Source organism: Amblyomma americanum, chromosome 1 (assembly GCF_052857255.1).
Source record: "Amblyomma americanum isolate KBUSLIRL-KWMA chromosome 1, ASM5285725v1, whole genome shotgun sequence".
NCBI classification, from domain to species: Eukaryota; Metazoa; Arthropoda; class Arachnida; order Ixodida; family Ixodidae; genus Amblyomma; species Amblyomma americanum.
In genome coordinates, this window is record NC_135497.1 from 469,341,841 (window position 1) to 469,357,890 (window position 16,050).

General features: G+C 48.1%; 1 protein-coding gene and 1 long non-coding RNA gene across 2 annotated transcripts in view; one reads left to right on the forward strand and one right to left on the reverse strand.

Moving 5' to 3' along the window:
- The window catches only part of LOC144126207 (uncharacterized), a 160,573-nt gene that overhangs the window by 71,586 nt on the left and 72,937 nt on the right, over window positions 1-16,050 (reverse strand). The window lies entirely within an intron of this gene.
- Window positions 7,749-11,524, forward strand: LOC144116048 (uncharacterized). Its single transcript, XR_013311695.1, has 3 exons — window positions 7,749-7,910; window positions 11,031-11,092; window positions 11,457-11,524. It is a non-coding gene; the product is annotated as an uncharacterized LOC144116048 (long non-coding RNA).

Consider the following 16,050-nt stretch of genomic DNA (forward strand, 5'->3'; position numbering starts at 1 on the left):
GTACATCTGCCCTTCGTATAGCAATACCCCGAGATATTTGTTTTCGGACACTCGGAGTTTTTGATGGCCTTGTATTCTAAGATCCGCATCAGTTGCATTGTTGAAAATCATCGCACTTGACTTAGATGTGCTAAAACTGAAACCTAGAATGTTTCTTTCTTCCGCACAGCAATTAACCAGAGTTTTCAGCTCTTCCTGGCTATCTGTTAACAGCACAATATCGAGCGCATACGTTAAACCCGGTAGTCGTTTCTCAGCAACCTTTTCACCTAATCTGTACGACAGATTATAACCTAGATTGCTTCCATGTAGCCTTTTTATCATACTTATCATATAAAGCATGAACAGTAGCGGTTATATTGCACAACCTCGCCTCAATCCTTTGTGTACCTGGACAGTTGTACTCTTAATTCCTTCACAGGTTTTTTCAACTTTATTTTCTCGATATATTTCTTGTATAAAATCAATTACCTCATAACCGGTACCTTCATCTTTTAATATGTTCCACAGTAGTTCTATGTTCGCGTTGTCGTATGCACCGCTTATGTCCAAAAAGGTTAACTACAAAGGTCTGTTTTCCGCTTAGCTATTTCTAGGCACTGGGTAAGCATGAACAGGATATCATCTAGGCTCCTACCGCTTCTGAACTCGTTCTGAATTTCTCCGAGTATTGTGTTAGTTTCTACCCTTGACTGCATTTTTAATTTCAACGTCTGCATCGCCACCCTGTCTTCAGCGTTCAGAAGCTCGACTGCTTGCCGGGCTGCAGATCATAGACCAGCAGCGCAGCGACGCCCGACGCTGCAACCTACGACGGCGCGACACACACACAGTACAAGCAAGGTGGCAGTCTGCATTTAGGCGCCAATCTGCCGTAGACGGCCTGCTGAAAAACTGTTGCAGCGTTGTTTTGGACCCTACAAAATAGTTACAGGAATAGGCGAACTAGACTACGGTGCTATTCTCTATGGAGCAACAGAGTCGCAGCGGCGCCGACAGCGTCCAGATTTGTTGTATGTAGTGCATCTGAAACCTTATTAGGCGCGGTGATGGACCCTCGTGTTGCTATTTTCAGCGTCTATTTTGGTTGTTTTATTATGCTAGCTGATGTACGCTACTGTTTGTATGCTCACTGCTTATATTTGCTAGCTTTCGCTTTCTTTTCAAGCATCGTGTCAATGGTTCTTCAAGAGCTGAGGGGGGGGGGGGGAAGATAATTGACGGCAAGCTTTGCAATCGTTGTTCCTTTAAGCTGAAAGCCTCCGCAAGACTGCTTTGTTCCCTTCTTTGTGACGATAGATGTGACCCGGCATATCTAGGAAGTTTGTAGCAATGTGAAACTACTTCTATGTTGATCGAGATTGTTGTATAGGTTCTTTCAGTGACTTATCTCGAAAGTTATATGTAAGCTTTAAATAGTCCATGGCTTAAAGCTGTGATAAATCGCTTTTTCAGCAACAACTGACCTTGCTAGGACCATGGTTATCGACAATAAATCGTGAACTTAAATCCACAGCATGTTTTTTTTTTCATCTCCTAAGAGGCCCTGAGAGAAAGGCCGCCCCTTAGTGGCTTGATATGAGCAGAGAAGCAGAACCGCCGGGTGCGCCGCAGATATGCTAGACGCTGTACAACTTACTTGCATGGTCTAATGAAGGCTTACGCCTGCTAGAAACTGGTGAAAGTCAAACCCACAGCTAGCTAAAGAATGTCCACAGGCATGCTCATAAATCATGCAATACACGAAGCGGCGAACAATGCCGCGCAACATTTTCAGGAAGTAGCATCAATAATGTTCGACAAATGTTCAGATTGTAGCAAGAAAAACAAACTCCAACAAACAAAAAGACAATAAGACGAAAGAAACACGCCTTATTATACCAATTCTTAACACGGTTTTCCTGTGTACCACGTGGCATTTGCCTGTTACACTGTACTTTTCTTGCTAAAAAATTTAAAGGGGCTCCACGCTGCTTAACCGAATGTGACCGACAGCTCCTGTGATATAGGACTCAACGCTGGCCGGGTGCTTTGGCTGTGGATGGTGGTGGTGGTTAGATATTTTTTCTTCTGAAGAAAGGGGGTTTCATGAAGGTTGCTCTGGGGTCAAGCTAAGTGCCCTTCCCCTCACAAACACCTGGTGGAGACCCTGGTACGGGAACCCAGTGGTTTCCGCAACCTCCATTGCCCTTTCGACCATCAACTTCGGGGCTTTCAGGTCGATGCAGGCGAGCATTGCACGAAACACAACCAGCGTTCCGTTAGACGCATCAAACTGCACCGGCATTCTATGCAGAACCCACTTTCATGCCCTGCGCATGTGATCCTAGTAGACGCTTTCCCGCTCCAACAACACCCTCTAGAGAATTTGAGAAGACCTGAGTACTCCTCCCGTGCAGTCACGTAAAGAAGCCCACAGTCGCCGCCACTTACGGTGGAGTTTGTGGAATCGCGGCTGAGATCACCCAGACGAAATAAGCTTCCATTGATCAATCCACACATTTTCATCTGCTAAACGCTAGAATAAAGGGCAGGCACTTTACGGGGCATTTATTTAGAGGCAATTAATCAGCTTTTAAAGGTTGTTTATAGGTACTAATACCAGCGACTCTGCCGCTTTCTCGTGTTTCTCAGCAAACGTTTATCTTTGTAAATTCCTTTAAATAAATTTACCTCTGTTTTATAACATTTACCTTTCCTATTTCTGTACCTACAATTTTATGGAGCGCAGCTATAATGCGAAATGAAACACACTTAATTAGATTAACAGCTTCGCAAGTACTTTTATTCGGGACACGTGTATTTAATAAAATTTTGCTCTAAAGACAGGTATATACACTTCCGCCGTCCACCTAATTACAACATAGCAAGCAGATGTCTTCGTTTGCGGATATGGGTCTTCGACGGGGGTCAACGCAGCTGTTTCAATGCTCACAAGTATAGCTCCACCGCCGATTTCTTGCTGTTTTGCTACAGATGGAATGGAGAACTTGGTGGCCATTTTCATTGTCGGCGTCTTTAAAAAGTAAACTCTCATAATAAAGTCAGCTTTTGCCTCGGCTGCTTAATTTGGACAACTTTGCACTCCTTTCTTCAAGAAAAGAACTCCTCCGGTGCCGCACACGTGCTCTCATCTCGGCGTGTGCGGTAACCCTCTGTAGCGGCGCAGGCATCGCCAGCGGCCCTGATGAGGATGACGTTGGCGCGACCGGCCTCGCGCACACTAGAAGCTATCGCTCGTGCAATAGCGAATGCTTTCGGCAACTGACCAGGCCAGCAGCGTCAACAGCCCACTCCGCCGGCTCACCAGCCGCGGCTACCGCGACATCCAAACAATGGGGTTCACCGACCACTTCTGGTGACATCGGATGACAGCCCTGACGCACGCAACGCCGCTTCCACCGGCTCAGCGCTCCTGCCCATCCTGTCCCTCCACTTGGCCTTGCCGCTGCACGCCCGCTGTTCGCACACGAATTTCGGCAGCTTTTCATCGCAATGTACGCGCCTACCACCTCATCCGGTGAGCTCCTTGAGCCGTATCAGCGCTCCTTCCTACCTCGGCTGCCCGGCCTGCTAGCTTTTTATGCCAGGGACCCCGTTTTGTGGCTGGCGCTGCTGGACTCGCACTTTCATGTCAACAACGTGTCCAGCCAGCTGCTGCGCTATCAGAACGGCTGCCACGAACCCCACCCGGTCTCCTGGCACAGCTGCGGTTGCCGCTTTCTGGCCCCGACATCTACGCCTATTTCAAGAAGGGCCTGACAGCATATTTTGGCTTGTAACTCCCGCCGACTTTCTGCGCTCCTCTTCCCGACTCAGCAGCAGCGGCACCACTCGACCCACCACCCCTGTCCGCATTCCCTACCCGAACTGTTTTGGTTTTCTCTCCGCCAGCTACTACATTGGCACCGCTCCCACACCGGCCTCTCCACTCTCGCCACCACCGAATGTGCCCCCACCCTTGGTTTGGCAAGTGCCACGCGAGCACGCGTCGGTCTCTTGACAAAGTTCACAACCGGCTGACTCATACTACAACCCGATGTCTCCCCAGTTTGCTGCAATGGCCCCTACGGATGGTCATCCACCTGCGAGCTTCGTCCCTGGGTACCTGCGGCCCAGCCCTGCTTCTCAGCTGTGGCACCTGCCCTTGGGCCATCACCCGAAGCATCCTCTCTCGACCCGGGTCCGGACTCGCTTCTTGTCCAAATTTGGCCTGCACCTTCAGGCCCAACCACAGTGAGCCCGACTCTCATTCCTGTCACAACGCAGCCATGAACGTCACCCCAGGGTCTTGTCGCACCTAACGCGCCACCCGACACGTTTTCCACGCATCCCTGCCCACCTGGCGCCTTCACCAGTGCCTGTGCCTCCGTGACAGACGAGACAGCCCAACCGTATCCTTCCCATTCCGACAACTACGCCCCGCACTTCCTTCTTGTGCCCCCAGCCACCCGTCCTACTGCCACAGTGAGCTCTTTTTCGCACTAAGCCGCTCCACCTCGTCCATCACTTCGAACACTTTCCTACACGGCACGCAGCAGACCTCCAGCCCAGTGTCGTGTGCCGTCGCATCACCGTTTCCAGCGGCTGAGGCATCCCCTCCTCTTCTACGCCAACGGTTTCCGCGCGCCATGTCTTCGTCTGTACCCGCTGGGCCAGCGCAAAGCTCATCATCATCATCAGCCTTAATACACCGACTGCAGGGCAAAGACCTCTCCCATGTCTCTCCAATTAACCCTATCCTTTGCCAGCTGCATCCACCCTTTGCCTGCAAACTTCTTAATCTCATCCGCCCACCTAACTTTCTGCCGCCCCCTACTACGCTTACTTTCTCTTGGAATCCATTCCGTTACCCTTAAGGACCAGCGGTTATCTTGCCTTCGCATTACATGCCCGGCCCAAGCCCATCTCTTTCTCTTGATTTCGATTAGGATGTCATTAACCCGTGTTTGTTCCCTCACCCACTCTGCCCGCTTCCGATCTCTTAACGTTACACCTATCATTTTTCTTTCCATGGCTCGCTGCGTTGTCCTTAACTTAAGCTGAACTCTTTTCGTTAGCCTCCACGTTTCTGCCCCGTAGGTGAGTACCGGTAAGATTATGCTGTTGTACACTTTCCTCTTGAGGGAAATTGGTAAACTGCCACTCATGATCTGCGAGAATTTGCCATATGCGCTCCACCCCATTCTTATCCTTCTTGTTATCTCCCTCTCATGATCCGGATCAGCTGTCACTACCTGCTCTAAGTAGACGTATTCCGTCACTATTTCTAGGCTCTCGCTGCCAATTGTAAACTGTTGTTCCCTTGCTAGGCTGTTGAACATTACCTTGGTTTTCTGCATGTTAATTTTTAGACCCATCGATCTGCTCTGCCTGTCTAACTCATTGATCATGATTTGCAGTTCACCTCCTGAGTGACTCAGTAAGGCAATGTCATCAGGAAATCGCAGATTATTTAGGTATTCTCCATTTATGCTTATTCCCAACTGTTCCCAATTCAGTAAAGCAGCTGAATGGGCTAGTTGGTTTTGCATCTTGGTGAAAAAACAGCGCACAAGCAGACACAGACAGAAAGAAGGGCGCTTGTGCGCTGTTTTTTCACCAAGGTCCCAATTCAGGCCTCGAAATACCTCCTGTAAACATGCGGTGAACAGCATTGGCGAGATCGTGTCTCCTTGCCTGACACCCTTCCTTATTGGAATTTTATTGCTGACTTTATGGAGGACTATAGTAGCTGTGCAGTTGCTATATATATCTTCCAGTATTTGGACATAAGGCTCTTCTACCCCCTGATTACGCAATGTCTGTATGACTGCTGAGGTTTCCACTGAGTCGAATGCTTTCTCGTAATCAATGAAAGCTATATATTGAGGTTGGTTATATTCTGCGCATTCCTCTATCACCTGATTGATAGTGTGAATATGATCTATTGTGGAATATCCTTTACGAAAGCCTGCCTGATCATTTGGTTGATTAAAGTCTAACGTCGCCCTGACTCTATTAGCGATTACCTTAGTAAATACTTTGTAGGCAACGGATAGTAAGCTGATCGGCCTGTAATTTTTCAAGTCCTTCGTGTCTCCCTTCTTATGAATTAAGATAATGTTTGCATTCTTCCAAGCTTCTGGTACAGTCGAGGTCATAAGGCATTGCGTATACAGGGTGGCTAGTTTTTCAAGCACGATGTCCCCTCCATCCTTCAACAGATCTGCTGTTACCTGATCTTCCACAGATGCTTTTCCCCTTTTCATTGCTTCTAAGGCTCTCTTTACTTCACCTTTCGTTACTGGCGGGATGACGCATTGCTGTGCACTGCTGTCTTTCTCATTAGCGCTCTGATTACATTGGCTACTGTACAGGTCTGTGTAGAACTCTTCGGCTACGTTAACTATCTTATCCATATTGTTAATGACATTGCCCTGCTTGTCTCTTAATGCATACATCTGGTTTTTACCTATGCCTAGTTTCCTCTTCACTGTTTTCAGGCTACCTCTGTTCTTTATAGCATGCTCGATTCTCTCCATATTAAACTTCCTGATGTCGGCTACCTTGCGCTTATTTATTAACTTTGATATCTCCGTTAGTTCTATTCCATCGGTAGGGTTAGATGCCCTCATGTTTTGGCGCTTCTTAATCAGATCTTTCGTCACCTGAGATAGCTTCCCGGTATCCTTTCGAACTGTCCTACCGCCTACTTCTACTGCGCACTCCGTAATTATTGATGTCAGATTATCGTGCATTGAATGAACATCAAGATCATCTTCCTCAGCTAAAGCCGAATATCGGTTTTGCAGCGCTATCCTAAACTCCTGTGCTTTCCTTCTTACGGCTAACTCGTTAATGGTCTTCCTCTTCACTAGCTTCTTCCGTTCCCTCTTCAAGTCTAAGCTAATTCTAGACCTTACCATTCTGTGGTCGCTACAACGCACCTTTCCGAGGACGGCCACATTCTGAATGATGCCAGGTTTAGCGCATAGTATGAAGTCAATTTCATTTTTAATCACACCATTGGGGCTATTCCAGGTCCATTTCCTGTTTTCTCGTTTGCGGAAGACGGCATTCATGATCCGTAAATTATTTCTATCCAGGAATTCGACTAATAACTCTCCCCTGCTATTTCTAGAGCCTATCCCACAGACACCTACCGCGTGGTCGTCAGCATGCTTCTTGCCCACCTTCGCATTGAAGTCGCCCATCAGTACAGTGTACTGCGATTTTACTTTATTCATTGCCGATTCTACGTCCTCATAGAAAATTTCAACGGTCTGGTCATCATGGCTGGATGTGGGTGCGTAGGCCTGCACCACTTTCAGCTTGTACCTCGTATTCAGCCTAATTACTATAGCTGCTACCCTCTCGTGAATACTGTAGAACTCCTCTACGTTGCCAGCTATATCCTTATTAATGAGGAATCCCACACCTAGTTCTCGTCTATCCTCTAACCCGCGATAGCACAGTATGTGTCCGTCCTTTAGTACTGTATACGCCTCACCTGTCCTCCTAACTTCGCGAAGCCCTATCACATCCCATTTAATTCCCGCTATTTCCTCAAACCGCACTGCTAGGCTAGCCTCACTAGCTAAAGTTCTAGCGTTAAACGTTGCCAGGTTCAGATTCCAATGGCGGCCTGTCCGCAAAGCTCATATCGCCCGTAACTCCCGCCGCGGGTGCATTTTCTGCAATGGCGTTTTCCGGCCCGCTTCAACACAACTGGCGGCCTCACCAGTAGACCTTCCGACTGCAGCACGCATAGCTCGCCCCCTTTTTCTCGACTTCTCCCGCCTGTTCCTTACGTCATCATTCTGATACTTTGGCTGCCTTCGCACTTTGCGCAGCATCCGGAGTTTGTCTGACCTGCCCGGCGGCCTTCACCAACCTTTTTCCTGGACTTGACCCACCTGTACAAACCTGTACGTACCGTTTTTTTTCCTTTATCACGCAAGGCGCTATGGGGGGGGGGGGGGGGGGGAGGGCATGTGTAGCGGCGCTGGCATCACGAGCAGCGCTGATGAGGATGAAGTTGGCGGGACCTGCCCTGCGCAGACTAGAAGCTCTCGGTCGTGCAACAGAGAACGCTTTCAGCAACTGACCAGGCCAGCAACGTCAACAGCCCGCTCCGCCGGCTCACCAGCCGCGGCTATCGGGACATCAAATAAATGTGGTTCGCCCACCACACCTCAATCGCCGTCTTACCCGTGCAGAGGAGGTTGCGCATAGGAGGATCCAGGTCGGGATTGCCCTCACACCTGCCGTCACTCCGAAGTGGCCTCTGAACCGGGATTTGTTTCCTCGGCCAGGGTGTCAGATATGTAAACACGAGGACATTGAAGCCGACATTCATCACTGGCTGTGGGACTGCCCACCTCTCAAGCCTACAAGGATTCGGCACCTGAAGGTAGCGGGTCTTTCACCGAGCAACCCTGCTTTATAGATTGCCTGGACGCAGGACCGTACCATCTTTATCCACTGGAATTCATCAAATAAGCTAGCCTTTTTGCATTCATTTAATCACTACACCATTTTTCATCACACCTTCACCCATCATGGATGCCCTGGGGCCATAAATTTCGCTTTAAAGAAGTCAGCGTTTACTGCAACTGCATATTTGATGCCTGGACCTTATTCTTCAATACGTGCAGTAAATAAGGCGTTCATTTCCTTAGATAACATGTCAGAATGTATATTGCTGGTTACATATTCTCTCAAGCTTAGAATCTTATCCAATTCCTGCTCTTTGCGGAATATTTCGGCAGATTCTTGAAGCGCTTTTTTCAAAGCAGCAGACTCAAGACGCGTTTGCTTCGAGTCAAGGACATCCCTTGAGGTGCGTGGCTTAGAAAGATCAGACGACATTCTGGAAACTTTGTTGGGATTGTGGCCGTGCGAAAGCGGCGCAGTTGTGGTGCTCTCTGTAAGCTCGTCGATGTTGGAGGCCTCTTGCACGAGTGAAGTTCGCAAACGTACAGGGAAGTTCAATTTTGTTTAAATAGCAGCTGTAACTTGGCAAGATAGCTATCTCTTGAAGTGTTGGATTCACTGCTTACATATTTAGCGAGCTTCCTGGTTTACGGGCACTTTTCTATAATGCAGCCCTAAGTCTATCCTGTTTTTTAGAAGAGACTATTTGGAGACGTTCCAAACATCTTACCTTGGAGTGCGGTGACACAATGAAATTCGCTTGTGGTATAGCCGTGATCCAGGAGTTCTGTTCTTAACCTCGTGGAAACTGGAAAACGTTGATTTCGGGGCCCTGATTTGCAATTAATCCGGCAATTGGGCAAGCAGCACTTGTTAGGCATATCCTGGCATGAGGGTAATCCTCATTCCGCTACAATGAAGGCACTAGCACATTACCTCGACGGACACACAACCACAAGCGCAGCACAAGGCGGAGACTCTCCGTGCACGGGCAGCGTGCAGGAAAAAATTGCGTTCGGAAGCATCTCGCGACGTGCCACGACTTTGCTTTCCCCGAGGCAATCAAAGGAGTGTCACGTTTTGCGGAGTGGTTTGCATTGTCGTCGCCGTCGTCCCCAACTCCGACTTCTCCGAATAGGTGATGTTCACCATTGTATACCTACCTGGCCTCATCCGCAACACCCCTACATCGCTCGTAGCTTCGAAACGTGCTGCACAGAACTTCTATGTAGGCCTCTTTTGCGTGACGTAGCTAAGAGGGGGAAGGAAGAGCCAGCAGGGGTCGGATTACGGAACTCGTTTAAAGTTGTAGAGCGTGGCAACAAAGTGACGACAGCATGACGACAAAGCGAGGCGTCAACTCGTGGCGAAACGCGGAATCAACCAATGGCTAGTAGGGTGCCGCCCCGGAAGCGTTTATTTGCGCGACAAGAGGCCAGTTTGCACGGCAAGAGGCCGTATGGTAACTTTCTTATAAGAACACGCAGTGAATAAGGTTTTATTCCTTAAAAAAATGTATTCAGCTTTCACCGACATGAAGCAAAACAAGAAGAACATTCAACTTTTGAAAATGACTGCTTTCGTGGGTAACTTTTGTTGCCGTGATGGCGCGCTGGCAGATGTAAACAGTAATTATGGCGGCCTTCAAGAAAACAGCTGATCCCACGGCTAGTTCCTGCTTTTTTACGCGTCGTCTAAAATGATGGTTCTATTTGGGTGTCCTAAGTGCGCTGAGAACACTTATCGAAGCTACTGAAGGCCACTAGCCTCCAGAAAGGAACCTGCAAGAAACGTCAGGCATGAAAATCGACGAAGACAGCTTGTGGTAAGCCTGTGTTATTGGTTTAAAGATGTCATATGGAAAGTATATGATTTGGATTTTGTTTCTTTTGCTTTAGGAAATACAAGACGACCAGGAAGTACGGAGTTTTGGGCAAAATCAACTTTTTTGACCTCATAAACGTCTAGCACAAATGATTCAGTTGGAAACGAGCAAGAACCAAGCAAGGCGGTTGGGCATACACTAACAACCTTGCTTGTATTGGTTCGTTCTTGGCTGTGCTATAAGTTGCTGCAGGACACGACACGCTTATGTTCCTGTAAAAAACATATTAGCCCGAACCCAGAGCAAAGGTTTTGCCTTGTTATGCCCTGCTTTAAAAAACGGAACGTTAACTATTGCTTGTTTGTTTTCCCCGCTCTGTTCGCTGCTGCAATTCTCTGCGCGGGAGATGTAGTCTCGAAATGGCGCCAACAAGAATAATGTCGAGCGAGCAAGAGCTAACCATAATAGAGTTTATGGAGAGCCATCCACTCTTGGCTCGGGCTTCTGCCGACCTAACACTCATACACAGCTGTTGAAAAGCGCGAGCTGTGGAACCAGCTCGCATCAATTCTCAGCAACGAGGTGACGGCCGTTTAAAAATATGATGCCTCGGCCTTGCGCCTTACAAGCACTGTTTATTTAATCTGTGATTTAGTTTTGCCTCGGAGGAGGTGCAGGAATGCATAAACTAGTGGTTGGGCATTATTTATTGCTTTTCTATTGCTAGTGCTCTTTTAGTTTCATGGTTTGTCATTACCAAACAGCCGCACCTTTTACTTTGTTACAGCAGAAAAGATGAACGGGGACCCCCAGCATGTTGTCGACAAGACACAGTGAGTCCCAAAGACCGTGAGTTGGCCTGCCATTATTCAAGCTCCATACTACCCTTTTCGCAGCTGCTTTAGAGTGATAGCACTGCCCTTGCTTGCAGCATTTGCAGCAGTAGCCGAATGACTGCAGTGATTTTTCACTATCCACAAAACTGTCTCTCTCTTGCTTTGCCACGCACTGCAGAATGTTTATTTCTCTTGCAGTGAGGCTGCGATATCTCCTAGTAGTCTAGCAGATGTGCACATTAAATATGCTACAACAATGCTGCCCGAGATTCCTGTCCTGTATATTTATGTGGAGTCCTCTAATACGTTGTACCAAATGATTTGCTTATTCCACTACATGACGCAATGCGTGATGAGCACTGTTTCTTTCCTGACAGCTACACCGGTGCCCTCGCCGCAACCCTCACCTAAGCCCTCACAGCAGCAGACACCAGAGCCCCCCCCCCCCCCCCCCATGCAGCCCTCATCGCGTGCCACGCCTAGACTTCTTGGGAAGCGGCGGCAAAACGATAAGGCCGACGAGGTGCTGCGCCAGACGCTGTATGAATCTTGTCGTTTGGCAGACCTTACTGAGGCCCGGAACGTTCAGGACGCTGTGTTTCAGCAGAGCATGCTGGAGGTGTGTAATCACTGTGCACACTGCACTTTGCAAAGTCGAAACTGTCACCTTGAGCATACATATCGGTGCTCTCTTTTGAGCACCTGTACTTCTGTTTTGACGCATCTTGTGGGGCGTGGTTGGGACAGCTGAGTTTGTGAAACTGACAGAAGAATTCTACAAGCATACTTTGCCCAAAATATCTGAGCACCTGATCTTTTACATAAAACTTAAGCGAGATCTCAATATTGGTTTTCTCCAAAAATTTGTAATTGGAGCTGTTTTGCGTGCAGGCAATACAGGAGGTGGCAGATGTTGTGCGGACATCAAATGGGCAGCAAGAGCTGCTCATCCGAAACGTGAACCTACTGACTCTGATCTTACAAATGCAGCTTGAGCCACCCGCACCGCATTGAAATGTTCATTTTTATTCGCTATATTTTCGTGTTTTTATATTTATTAAAGAACAGCTTCTTATGTTTATATTTATTCAATAACATTATTTACTCTTCTGCCAGGTGCAGACACATTGAACAATTTTTGTTTGCATTTTGAAATTTCCGCTTGGTGTGTATATTTTTATTTACATTGTTTGCTTCTTTGCCAGTTGCAGAAAGGTACCATTTTTATTTTGTGTTTTTGAAGTGCTGTTCTATGTTTGCCTTTATTTATATTATTTGATTCTCTGCCAGGTTTCTATTTATGTATACCTTCGAGGTCAGCTCTGTTATGTGCTATAGCATCATTTTTGTATTTCTTGTAAGCTCTGCAGGCCCAAATACTTCACACATTTTATTTTCTTCCATTTATGTATTTTAAGCTCTGCCATGTGTGGAAGCCTCATATACTGCTATTATTTTCCACTTCTTTCAATTGTTTACCTGCAGCTGCGGCAGCTACACAAAATGAAATTTCTAGTGCCTGGTTTCTTTCATTTTCAGGTGCAATATGTGGGGCAAAGTGTTGTGAAGTGACTGTAGCTATGAGGGGAGTCATAATATGGGGATTCTGAATAAATTTTGAACACTTCGATTTTGTGCCTGTTATGTTTGTTCACATGTTCCTGAATCGTTTTTTTCCCATTACTTTGGTGCTTTTCCTTAGAGTGTCCATTGTGTGCATTGTAACATTTTCTATCCTCAAGAGGCCTGGCGAAAAATGAGGCTTGCCAGCATTCATCAAATGTCACTTATGAACAGGTGTTGAATGCAGGCAAAAAATATTTGGGGGACGCTTGAGCTCCGCCTTTAAAGATTTGATGCAACAATGTTAATGGCTCTCGTTTGTGGGTGGGTCCCTTTACGACTTCAAACGCAGCGATGTTGGCATCATCGTCTGTGATGCTTGTGTGTCTTGTACACGTAACATGCTTTTTTATTCCAGTAAAATCTAGGAAGAGCAATGTCTTGTATAGCACTTGCTGTGAATTCCACCAGTTATGTAATGTGTTTCAGCAAAGTGCAAACTTGGGCAGCAGCGGGCCTACAAGTATGCACAACATACCAAATCTCTAATTACTAGCATTCACGCTTTCAGTCAAGATGAAGCTTTTTTTAAGGGCAAACAGCGCGTAATACTTAAACAGAAAGAAAAGAAAACATAGGACGAGCGCTCGTCCTGTGTTTCATCTGCTTTCCGGCTGTGTGTATCGCACTCTTCGCCCTTAAAAATGTACAGCCAACTCGCCCGTTTGGCCACAGTGTAAGATACCACTGTTTCTGTGCAATCTCTGCGCAGCAATCGACAAGGCATATGCGAATCACTGTTGATGCTACATGCTTTTGTTTCCCATCTTTGTTTTACAGTTGGGAAACTGGTATGAACAGCTGTCCAGACTAGAGATTTTCCACGTGAACATTCATCAAACACGTAGTTTCCGCAAGCAGCTGTATGGCTAAATGCGCAGGTCGACGTAAGCAGCGGCGAAAGACGGTGTACAGGGATGCATTTTACTTGATGAACGAGCTGTTTCGGCGTGTATTTCGACTTGAGAAGGAGAAAGCGCAGGAGCTGTGCGGTAAGATTGCTGATGCACTGAAAGGCATACTGGTGATCACTCTCGGTGGAGAAACAGCTGGTGTGTGCACTTGATATCTTGACACTGGAGGCTTTCAAGCACGCGTAAGAAAGAGTATTTTAGAAAGGCTGGAATGTGGCTACCTGTGTCCAAGGGCATAACATCACACAGGGGCTCACGCACTAATACAAGGAAATTGTACTGCTAGCAGCAAGAGTGGCTGCAACAACTCGCCACGCCAGCGCACGGTGAGTCATTGCAGCCACAGCTGCCAGACGGTGTAGAGCTTACTGTCCGTGGTGCTGCTGCTGCTGTTGCCGCTGCTGTTGCCGCTGCTGTTACCGCTGCTGTGGCCGCTGCCGCTGTCGCTGCACCATCGGCAGGTGTGCTTGCCTCTGCGGACGAGTTGTGCCAAAGAGGCCAATGAGACGGTCTCGCATGGCTCTACCACGCAGTTAGGTCATGCGGTATCCTGTCTCCACCAAGCAGCCGGCTAGCAGAGGTGGCCCATTGTTGTCAGGGTCATCGGTAGTGGTGTCTTCGTCAGCTGCCAGGGCTTCCTCTAGACAGATGTTGTGCAACACAGCACACGCTGCAATGATGACCACCGCCCGCTCCGGCTCGTAGTGGAGTGTCCGGTACCTTTGAAGGCACCGGAAGCGGCTTTTGAGAACGCCAATGCAAAGTTCCACAACACATCGCATTGAGGCATGTGCTCGTTGTACTGCCCTTCTGCAGTGTTTGCATCAGGATGCCCTGACACTGGTGTGAGCAGTCACGGCTCTAGTGGATAACCGCTGTCTTCTGCACAACCAAAATTTGCAGTGAAGTGTGTTGTTATCTACGTAATAAATGATTCATACCAAGCAGCCCAAAACCAGAATGCTGTACTAGAATTCATAGGCATGCAGAAGACTCAAGACTAAGGGGTACCTCTGTAAGCACAGCCTTCTGGCTTAATGATGTACTGTGATATCTTACACAACACTAGCCATGTGCACACCTCTTTTGCCTTGGTGTTTTCCGCTTAAAATACGATTCACTTTGTAACAATATGTCTTGTGCCTCTGCACCGGTAGTAACAGTAAATATCCAAAATAAATACGATACATCATTTTGTTATACGTCTTCCATGTTATAACCCGCCTCATTTAGGTATGAGCCACGGCGAAGTACTGTAGCTGAATGTATGCTGTAGAAGTGGTCCGATGATCACCAGGCTGCTTACCCAGAAACTCTCCATCCTCCAGCAGCAAGCGCTCCACCTTCCGACGAAGCCACGAATAACGCCAAGAAAAGGCATCGTGACAAAACCCCGGGCAGCGAGGGTCGACCGCAAGGATCTTATGTTTGCGTCGCATGTCTGCCACGAACACAGGCAAACTTAATCGTCAACTTAAATTGTGGAGGTCGCGGCTTTCGAACTCATACGGTCAGAAAACCAATCTACTCACGATCATGGTGTTCGCCGCGTAGTATCCTTTGCGGCTCCAGAGTGCTGCCCTATTTGCTGGGTCACCCCATGGCGCTTTGATGGCAATCAGCGTGCCGTCGACGCCGCCGACGACGTCGGGGATGGTGCCGCGGCGAAGGAAGGTCGCCTTCGCTGCAGCCTTTCCCTCGGGGTGCACCGGGAAACGTACCCATCCCTTCTGAGCGCCGAGTTTGTATATAGCCTCAGCCACACGCCGCACGCACTTGCTGACCGTCGGTTGTGCGAGGCCGACGGTCTGCTCGTTGCCGACACACATATGAAAACCCCCGGAGGCAAAAAAACAGAGTGCGCACCGCAACTGCCGCCGAACCGACAATGCACTCGTCTGTACGCCGTAAATTTAGTCAGGTACAACGAGATAGACACGTTGCGCGTTTCGTGCGGAGAGGAGGAGGAAACGGCTGAACACTTGATAATTTTCTGTAAAGGGCTTCACCCTACAGTGGAAAGTATCAAGGCTGATTTATCCAAGGCATTGGGGTCTATGGACACTGAAGGGAAAGTAGATTTTAAGCGGGTAGAAGTCACCAAGCGAAGTTTATCTGATTGGTGGCTAAAATCAAGACAATAGTAAAATTGCATAAGTCATGGCTGGGTGGCTTGAGCCACCGCCTGATTTAAAGGGTTCAGCCGTATTCATCCATCCATCCATCCACCCGCCCACCCACCCACCCATCCATCCATCCATCCATCCATCCATCCATCCATCCATCCATCCATCCATCCATCCATCCATCCATCCATCCATCCATCCATCCATCCATCCGTCCGTCCGTCCGTCCGTCCGTCCGTCCGTCCGTCCGTCCATCCATCCATCCATCCATCCATCCATCCATCCATCCATCCATCCGTCCGTCCGTC